General features: G+C 41.4%; 1 long non-coding RNA gene across 1 annotated transcript; it reads right to left on the bottom strand.

Moving 5' to 3' along the window:
* Positions 1–1,567: 1,567 nt before the first annotated feature.
* On the bottom strand, positions 1,568–2,190 carry LOC107753734 (uncharacterized). Its single transcript, XR_001641492.1, has 3 exons — positions 2,023–2,190; positions 1,717–1,812; positions 1,568–1,635 (listed from the first exon to the last, which is right to left on the bottom strand). It is a non-coding gene; the product is annotated as an uncharacterized LOC107753734 (long non-coding RNA).
* Positions 2,191–10,059: the final 7,869 nt, after the last annotated feature.

Raw genomic sequence — 10,059 nt, 5'->3', positions numbered from 1 at the left:
TGCGTAAGTGACACTAGCAGGTGTTGTCTATTCTAGCCAGTTCGGACGGAGCTGAAAAAGCCTGCTGTCTGCAAAAGAGAGCAAGCCAGTGTTTCTATACTGACAGAGATCTGAGGACCGCTACTGAAAAGTGCTTTTTGTTGATGTTGCCTTATTTTTATTTAATAATAAAAGCGTCAATGGTAACTGGTCTACTTCATCAAGAAAGCATGGTTCAGTCCAGAAGATGATCTCCCCAGAAATCCAGGACACATTAGGGCAGTGGTTCCCAAACTGGGGGCAAGGCGAAGGGATAGTGTACAGTCAGTAGATTGTTATGCAAATAAACCTCTTCAACATTATACAAGACCACACTGCAAAATTATCTGCTTCTTTTGAGGCTACTTGCCATATTTATTAATTCTGAACACAATGTATTCATTGTCACGATTTGACAAAAGCAAATAGAACCCATTATAATGATGCTCTTCACTGGATGCGGCACGACACAACACGACCAATGTCCGACCGTAAACTGATGCCCCGTTCTTTTTCTAACATGCTCCAAAGACTTGCACAACTTCTGACACAATGGACAAATGAATTAGCACTGTCCACTTTGACACGTTCATTGTAGATGGCCAGGCTGTTTCAGCATGACGTGATAACCTTTGCGTCCGGTGTAAACACAGTGTTTCAAAGACTTGAAAATATTTTCTCTACAAATGAGGGGCCTGGCAGAAAACTTTTGAGAATCACTGCATTAGGGGATGTTGGATGAGCCATGGCGGCCATGCACTTGAACCATGCAATATAAAGAATGAGAGGTTTTTAACATGACAGGCACCAATTTGAAAAATGACTGTGTATGTTTTGATAAGTTATACTGCCTTTAGCAAAGCTTGTATTGACTTTGGGTGAGTATTCAATGGACCTCACAATGAGATAGGGACATCAAACAGGGCATTTGGAGGTGGAATGAGCCACACATCCTCACTACAGGTACATTTGGTTTTGAAGCTGATACTGAGTGTTGAAGTGAGACAAGATGAATCAGTTTGCATGGGTTCAGCTGTAGAGTCACTTGAACAGGATGTGGATTTATGGGAAAGGCTGGAGATGTTAAGACTTTACACTCTAAAAAATGCTGGGTTGTTTCAACCCAACTTTGGGTCAAATATGGACTAACCCAACTTTTGGGTTAAAATTTTCATTTAAAAATTTAACCCAACAGCTGGGTTAGTCCATATTTGACCCAAAGTTGGGTTGAAACAACCCAGCATTTTTTAGAGTGTACATTTACATTTATTTCTTTAGCAGATATGTGATTAAGAAATGAGAAATACAACATGAGATTCATCTAGAGGAAGCAATAACACAAGAAGTAACAATAAAAAGTGTATCTAGAATAGTACAGGTTAGAACAGAGAAGGATTTAGGGAGATAATATAAGAAATATTATAAAAAATATATATAAGAAGAGGGTTTTAAAAAAAATTATTATAATTATTATCCCTCCACCAGCCAGAAACAGCAATTTAGAGTAAATGGAGAAGAGGAGGGGTCCAATAACAAATCCTTGAGGTACCCCGTGACTAGTTGATGTGCTGTGTATATGTCTGATGAGGTACGAATCAAACCAGTGTAGTGAAGTTGCTGTGAAGCCCAGTGATAAGAAGGATCTGATGGGTAATGGTGTCAAAAGCCGCAGATAGATCTACCAGAATGAGAACTGACCATTTGGAATCAGCTCTCGCAATCTGCAGGACATCTCTGATTGATGACAATGCAGTCTCAGCCGAGTGAATCCTGATTGGCTGCCAGCCAGTTGTTCTGTCAAAGGAAAGATGATACCTAATTGAAAACAATAGGCTCCAGTGTTGTACCTAGACAAGTGTAGCATAAAGTGTCTGTGGCACTATTCATATCCATTGATGAAAAGTGGGTGGGGGAGGGAAGAGGGGATGACACAAAAGAGAAGAGGTGGAAGGGAGAAAGGGACCGTAGGTTTCACCTGAATGGGACAGTTCAGACACTGAATACCTTGAAATGGATGACGAAGGCAGAACAGGATCTGATGATTGCCACATCCTGCTCCCGGATGGTATTTGCCCATTGTATTGCACTGCTGGTGAGAAGTAAAATAATGAAGACTTGCTCCGTGGTGAAAAGATGGGGTTACATTTCCATTTTGAGGGAGCAATAAAACTGCTTTCCTTTGCCAGTCTGAAGAAAATAACTGGAGGGATGCAGAACCATTGAGCACCAAAGAAGTCTCTTATCTGACACACTCACGGTTCACGGAGAGTGAGACTCTCTGCAATCTCTGAAGTAATCAGACTGGTTTCCTTTATATTAGCGCTGTTTTGGACGGATTGTTTGAATGCATTCGCTTACTGGATCATTGGACTGAAAACTTTCCCGGAGTTTAGCAGCTTAAAATGATCTAATCACAAACAGAGTAGCAAAACTGGGTTAAAGGGTTAGAATAGAAATTGTGCTTCAGTAATTTTGCGTTAAGGATTGTAAAATTAATCGCATGCGTTAACGCGTTAACGATGACAGCCCTACTTTAAACATTGAAATGTCAACCTCAACCAGGATGATGGTTTGGATGAAAACTCAACATTGTATCAATGTCACCTTACTATCTGGGAAGTAATTCTGAAGCTATTTTAATATGAAAGAAATTACCTATCTTCCTTATTTCATCAGTTGTGGTTATGCCACTAAACAGAGATTATTTACAAATTATTGTCAAGTGAGCTTAAAGGGGTCATGGCATGAGAAATCAAATTTTTCTTGATCTTTTGGCATATAAGAGGTCTTTGCACCATTAAAACATCCTGCAAGTTTATAGCTTAAAACGTCCTCCTCATTATAAACAAAGCATTTATTTAAAGCTGCAGTCCATAACTTTTTTTTGGTTAAAAATGATCCGAAATAAATTTTTGAGCAAGAATAACCAGCCAGTGTTCAAAACTATCTCCTTACTTTAGCCTGATTCACAACGATAGTCTTAAAATAATGTTTTCTAATTTGAGTGGTACGGGTAGGAATTCGCTGGAAATTCAAGCATGCATACGTCACGTCTGTAAACATAAAGAAGTTGTCCCAGCTAGTAGCTATATCGCATGTGAGGATCCTGCAAGTGGTGGATCGTTTATCTCTGGCCTTTTCTCAAAGCAGCTGGAATAATTACATTTGTCATTTTGATGACAGATTGTAATCCAGAAAGGATTATGTGTTTATGAAACACGTGTGACTGAAATTAGATTATATTACAGCTTTAAATGTGCATCTGATTACAGATAGCCTGGGATTACACAAGATTTGTATTTTAAAGAGAGTCAGTTCAAAGGAAGAATAATTTGCTTTTTGGGTTAAAATAATTTCTTTATATGAAATTCGAATGGTATGACAATTAGAGATTAGACTGTACAGAAACTGAAATCTGCACGCTAATACACACTACACACGTAGTCACGCAATGCTGATGTTGTTAACATTAACAATTTGAGAACAAAGTATAACAAAAATAATAATTTGCAAGGTTTGATGTGATATGAGCTAACCGATCGTTAGATTTAATCACCATTGCCTTCTGCACCACTTCCAGGTGTAGAGTCCAATCTCCCTGTGACACCCTGCCACGTGAGAGAGCATCCACGGCCTGATTGAGTCGGCCTGGCAGATACACTGCCTGAATGGAAAGCAGGTTGGTTTGAGCCCAAACAAGCAGTTTGTGAGCCACTTGAAGTGCACTCCGTGACCTTGTGCCTCCCTGATGATTGATATAAAAGACCATTACCCTGTTGTCTGTGCATACCAGAACATGTTTTCCCCTGAGTACAGACTGAAAATGAAGAAAGGTAAGAAACACTGCTGTCAACTCTAGGACATTTATGTGCACTGTGCGCAGGGCCCCCTTCCAAGTGCCATTAGCTCCTCTTCTGTGCCAGACTCCACCCCATCCAAGAAGACTGGCATCTGTCTCTGATCTGGCAATCCTGTCTCAAAACTCGTTTTTCTCTGCTTTTAACATGTAGTTTTATCCAGTTTTTTATTGTCCCAAATTGGTTGTTGTTGGTCTTTGTACCTATATTTTAATTATTGTTCAGCACTTTGGTCGGTCTGTGACCATTATTAAATGTGCTTTAGAAATAAACGGAACTTGAACTTGTCCTGATGACCTCCCACCGAGCAGGTGGTGGTCCCAACGGCACACCTTTGAGAATAAATTGTTTCTGCGACCAAGGTGCTAGAGCTCGCATGCAACGATGTGTGACTCTGATCTTTGTGTTTTTGTCTCATACTGGACAGAGATGCTTTTGAATAAGCCACCGTTGGAATGGTCTGAGCCAAAGCAGCCCCAGTGGTACTACTGTCATTGCTGCTGTGAGCTTCCCCAAGAGTCTCATTACAGAAATGTAGCGCTGAGTGTGGCCCACCCAAAGGCGCCCTACAGCCCTCAGAATTGACCTTATTCTCTCTGGAGTTGGAGATGCCAGCATTGTAGGGATGGGAATCACCAGAGGCCTCACGATACGATATTATCACGATACTTGTGTCACGATACAATATTATTGCGATATTCTGCAATATATTGCAATTTATTACCTTTTTCCAACTTCAAATTATGTCCCCAAAGGAAAACTTTGACAACATCTGTTTTAACTAAAAAGAAACATTTCTCACTTCAGTTTTATTGTTGCAGTGCAAAATGGGATTGTCAAGCAGACAAACTGACCAACACTTTCATGAAAACCTGTCATAAATGTTGTATGCACCTGGCAAACTCAACTATTTGTATTACAGTCTAATCTAGTCCACTATTATACGTAGCCTATTTTCTCGGTGCATCCCTACTTACATCCCCTCCTTGTTTACAAATCCGAAGTAAGTCCATACATTCGATTTAAACCCAGACGGGGCTTTCCTGATAACTTTCCGCATGCCGCCCTCTTTATTTTACTAACTTACTGCATGCTGAAGGTGACCCAGCTGACCTCACCAGAAAAAACTCAACACCACCATCTAGTGGATTGTAAAGAAATTGATTTTATTATTCTACCAAATAGTATAATAAAAGATCGATACTTGGCGTCCGTGTATCGATACAGTATTGCCGCGGAAAATATCGCGATACTATGCTGTATCGATTTTTTCCCCCACCCCTACAGCATTGTGACAGAGATGAGAGTAAGACCTATGAAATTGGTTGTCTGCATTGGGACAAGCTTGCATTTTTCCCAATTCACAGCAATCCCTAAAGCCGCAATATGGTCCAACAGATGACGAGCTTGGTTGATTGCTTGCTGGGGTGATGCTGCACAGACAAGCAAGTCATCCAGGTATGGCAGTACCCTCATGCCATTCCTTTGGAGTGGTTTCAATGCTGCCTGGGCAAACTTTGAAAAAACTCTTGGTGCCAGAGCCAGGCCAAATGGAGGGACCCTGAACTGGAATAGTTATCCCATTAATGCAAACTGAAGGAATTGCCTGTGTTCTTGAGCAATCGGAACATGAAAATAGGCATCCTTCAAATCGATCGTCACAAACCAGTCTTGTGGCATAACCACCTGCGACACATCTGCTGTGCGCAACATCTGGGAATGGAAGGAACTTTAGAAAGCGATTCAGATTTTTCAAGTCTAAGATCGGCCAAAACCCGCCGTCCTTCTTGGTGACCACAAAATAAATGAAAAAGAATTCCCCGGGGTGAACTTGAGGGTCGACTAACTCTATGGCACCCTTGCGCAGCAACACCTGAACTTTGTGCGCAAGTGCCTCTGTGTGGCATGAGTCATGAACTATTGTCTGTCTCATGCCACTGTGAACAGGGGGTCGACAGCAAAACTGTATACAGTACCCTCTCGAGTAGTCAGCAGCCACTGATTTGATGTTATTGATCTCCAGCGCTCCAGGAGACTTTCCGTAAAACAGCCCACTGTCGACCTCCGTGCATCAACGATCCCGTGGACGCTTTTCAGTAGAGGTGGGGGGATGTCACTGAGGGCCTGGGTGTCGAGCGTGAGACTGATGTCCACGCAGTTGAGACCCCACACGCCTAGGAGGTAGAGGAACTTGTGGGTTCCGTTGCTGGAAATGCTGAGGAGGTCTAAATGTAGATCTTGCACCAACATTGTGATAACGAACACCAGAGGCTGTTGGAGGCTGCCTGGATCCTGAAGCTATCCCCACATGACAGGAACGCGTTTCAGAGACCGACACATGTCCAAGGCTTCCTGTGCAGCTGGACCAAAGATTCGACCGGGGACCAATGGCAGTCGTCGCAAATTGTTTCGACACACCGCTGGCATTGAAGATTGAGCCAACCAAACCTGTCTTTGAGCTTGCACAAGAGTGCCTAAAGCATTGCCACAGTGACTGGCAATAACACCCTTGGCTTGTAAGGCGAGTTCAGTTAGTACTGTCACTAATGGGTCAGATGAAGCTTCGCTCAGAGAGGAATGTAAAGCTACAAGCATGTGCGCTAAGGAATTGGAAACACGGCCAAGGCTTGCTGTAGAATTGTATGAACGGGACAGTAGCTCATCAGTGCGTCTGCACTCGACATTGGGACAGTGCACATTTTCACGAAGTGCCTCATCGGTAGACACAATAGCCGCGTTTCCACCGCCAAAAGCGGGCGTGCTAGTGCACGTTTCCACTGTCACTTCCGGGGCTTGACCGTGCCTCGTCTCGGCTTTCTCAGGGCCAACGGCCAGGGTTTTTTGGCCTGATGAAAACCTTGGATCAAAGCAGGCCAGCTCGGGCTTGAGAAGTGGCTATGAACAAAGGCGGAGTTTCTCCGCGTGTGGAGAGCGTCAGTGCCGCGGATTATTTTACCAGACTTTTAAAATAATTTGAGCTCAGAACTCGCTTTCAGACAGCAGTGAGTGGATGAAATAACTTCTGTTTGAGATCTGATGTGGATTATGATCACTGTACAAGGCAGAAATATTTATAAGCGATGCAAAAGACTATGCACGCTAGCCATTACCATAGTAAACATGGTAAATATGACCGCTTGAAGAAATCAGACAAATCATATAGGCTATCACAATCGTTTATTTATTTAGTAACATATTTCATCTGTCAGTAAGTCTTGTCTCTTTATACATGACTGTCTGATGTTTATTTAGCTCCACGTATGTTTTAAAATATATAATCATAGTTTTTGTTTGGGAGCTCCTTCTGTTAGGCAGGTCGTATTTTTGATGGAAAAGTTATAGAAATGATAGCTCTTTCTAAATGTGATTTATACTGTGACTACAAATAAACAGAAACCGACGTGAATAAGTAGGCTATGCATGTTCTCTTTCTTTTGTGTAATAACAGTAAATACCACCTTATTTCTGTGTGATCAATTTCATTATGATCAATGTATAACTGGTAAAACATAGATGCTTTTGGATTTAAAACTTTAAGTGAACAACACAAAATGCAAACAAAGGGCCGCTTTTATCATGTTCATCTTGATAGTTCCACTGATTTATTCTGTTTGTTGGGGAAATGATGGGGTTGCATGACGTTGTTCCAGAGAGGCGTATAAAGGGTGGGTTTTAGTGAAGCGCAGCGGAGCTTCTGACCCAACGGTGGAAACGCAGCGTGATTTTGGGCTCGGTGCTACAGGTCCGAGGCTATTAGCCCCGCCCGGCCCGTTGAAAGCACTGGCTCGCACTGGCCCCACAGTGGAAATGCAGCTAATGAGTGCTGCCACACTAGATTCTATAGGTGGCGTGCTACACAGTCCCACTGAGTCTGGGTCCTGCATCACAGCTAGAGTACCAGCCTACTGATCAGGGCGTGTGGCCTTTGATGAGTTTTGTAATACTGACACCAATACAGACGTGAAGTCTTGGCACCGAGGCATGGTAAAGGACGTTCTCTGTGCACGATCAAATGCAGCAACACTCGAGGAAAGTAATAACCTTTCCGATCCTGATTCCAGACCCACCAGACGCGATCGACGTACAGCGAGCGGCATTACAGTGCATTCCGGGCATGGGTCAGACATCGCCTCTTTAAGATGATCCACACCAAGTCATGCAGGACACTGATGATGTCCATCCATGATATCCATTACATTAGGGCACGTAGAACATCTAAGGGAATCCATGTTAAATCAGTACTCACCTTAAAAACAAGGCCTCGGTAAATTCAGAGCTCGGTAGTGGAGTTCACTCGGTGATATATGCTCTTAAGTCAAGGCAACTACGCGTGCGTATCTCCCCTGAGGCATTCAAACTCACAGGCACCCAGAAAGTTGAAGCCTCCACAAAACGTTATGTTTCTGAATATATTTAGCAAGCTGCACAAAATATTGTTGCATCCAATTCAATCAAGCGATTAGTCAAGCGAGAGAAGGGGGTTATTACAGCTCAAGACACGTCATGAGTCACGAGGTGTTATTCTGTTCTCGGTCAAGCGCGAGCAAAGCCACTAGAAGGCAAGCCTGCAACCATTAGCCGAAAAAGTGTAACGGCTAAAGCTAACGCTTCCGGTCTGGCAGTACGTGGGAAAGGAGACCAGAGGCCGTTCTGTTTGAATGGATGTCAATGGAGGAGTGGCTTCACTACGTTAAATAAACAGCTTTTTAGAGGAAACGGCTTATCATTTAATGAATCGACAGCCTATCTGCTAATCTTCAACATGTTTTACAGTAAACAATACTTTTGGATTGAACAATTTCTAGACTTTACCACGAAAAAAATGCAGTTTTATGAGAGAAGTCACTGACTTTTTGCGACAGTTGGGATTCAGCTTACGGCACTTCCCATTTATTCCTACATGGTATCCGTAAATGGCAACTCGTACAACTCTGACTGAAATTCAGTGACGTCAAAGCTGTAATGTGATTGGTTATTAAGGGACACGTGATCCAAGTTAGCCGTTGCGCTTTATCCAATAGGGGTTATGCGCAACAGACTTCTGTATTCTGTTAACCGGGTCTCGTCGCTTCCGGTTCAAGCGGTTTGCATATGCTCAGTTAAATATGAAGCAGTTTTACTCAAGATGCCTTCAAAGTAGATACCAATGATGATCATAACCAATGTTCATCACATATGCGGACTGATATCTAAAAGTTTTTTTTATTTTTATTCTTTTCACATTTAGATATAAAAATGGAATAAAACGTCAACAATAAAAACAGCTAGCTAGTTTAACTGATTATCTTAAAAGTCCATAGATATCGCTATTTTTTAGTACGGCTGTTAACACGTTCTCCGACAAGCGGAAGCAATGAGACCTGTTTTCCGGGTTTGGTCAGGTGATGTTCGACATATACCCTATAGTAAGTAATACAGACCCTCTTATCTCCTTATGGTTTTCCACTAGTGTTTTCAACACTGCCTCTGGTGGTCTGGAGCCTGTTTCTGAGCATGAGGGTCAGAATGAGGGTTGGAAATATTCATTCATTCATTCAGTTATGTGCTATTTTATTAACATTATAAGTAAACCTCAAGGAACATATAAAAATAATGATTAAACTAAAAATCTGTAATTATAGAAAAATAACAAGATATAACAATTAACAACTTGTAACAAATAATAACAACTTGTGTAAGTGTGTCCAGCTGAATTCAATTAGAGTTTTGTTAAACGAATAAAAAAAGCGTAGTTTACCGCGGCTGCGGTCGTGTGAAGACCGAAGAGTGTAAAGATCATCGACTCCACCGGGCAGGACACCGGCAAAGGACATAAGTATCGCTTTTTATTGCTCTTCTTTCCTACTACTTGTTTCACTTCTGTTTCAGTTTTTATAACTATTTCTTACTATGTGTCAGTAAGTTGTTGTTATTTTAGCATGTGTGTTTGGCTCAGTGTCATTTTTTTAGGATTACTGATAAACTAATGTAGTTTGATTTGTATTAGTTATCTATTTTAGTTTTAGTTACAGTTGTAGTAATGTTGTTATTTTATTAGGTTTTTTTTATTATGTCTATATAGGTTTTTTAATAAGTTTTATTTAATTTGAGTTATTTCGGTACTTCAACATACAAAATGGATATGAAATAATATATATATATTTAATGTATGTATATATATATATGTACATGTATATGTATATGT

This window comes from Sinocyclocheilus rhinocerous, unplaced genomic scaffold (assembly GCF_001515625.1).
Source record: "Sinocyclocheilus rhinocerous isolate Xijiao unplaced genomic scaffold, SAMN03320098_v1.1 scaffold3824, whole genome shotgun sequence".
NCBI lineage: Eukaryota > Metazoa > Chordata > Actinopteri > Cypriniformes > Cyprinidae > Sinocyclocheilus > Sinocyclocheilus rhinocerous.
The sequence above is the reverse complement of the archived record's forward strand: the minus strand, read 5'-3'. Positions and strand labels throughout refer to the sequence as shown.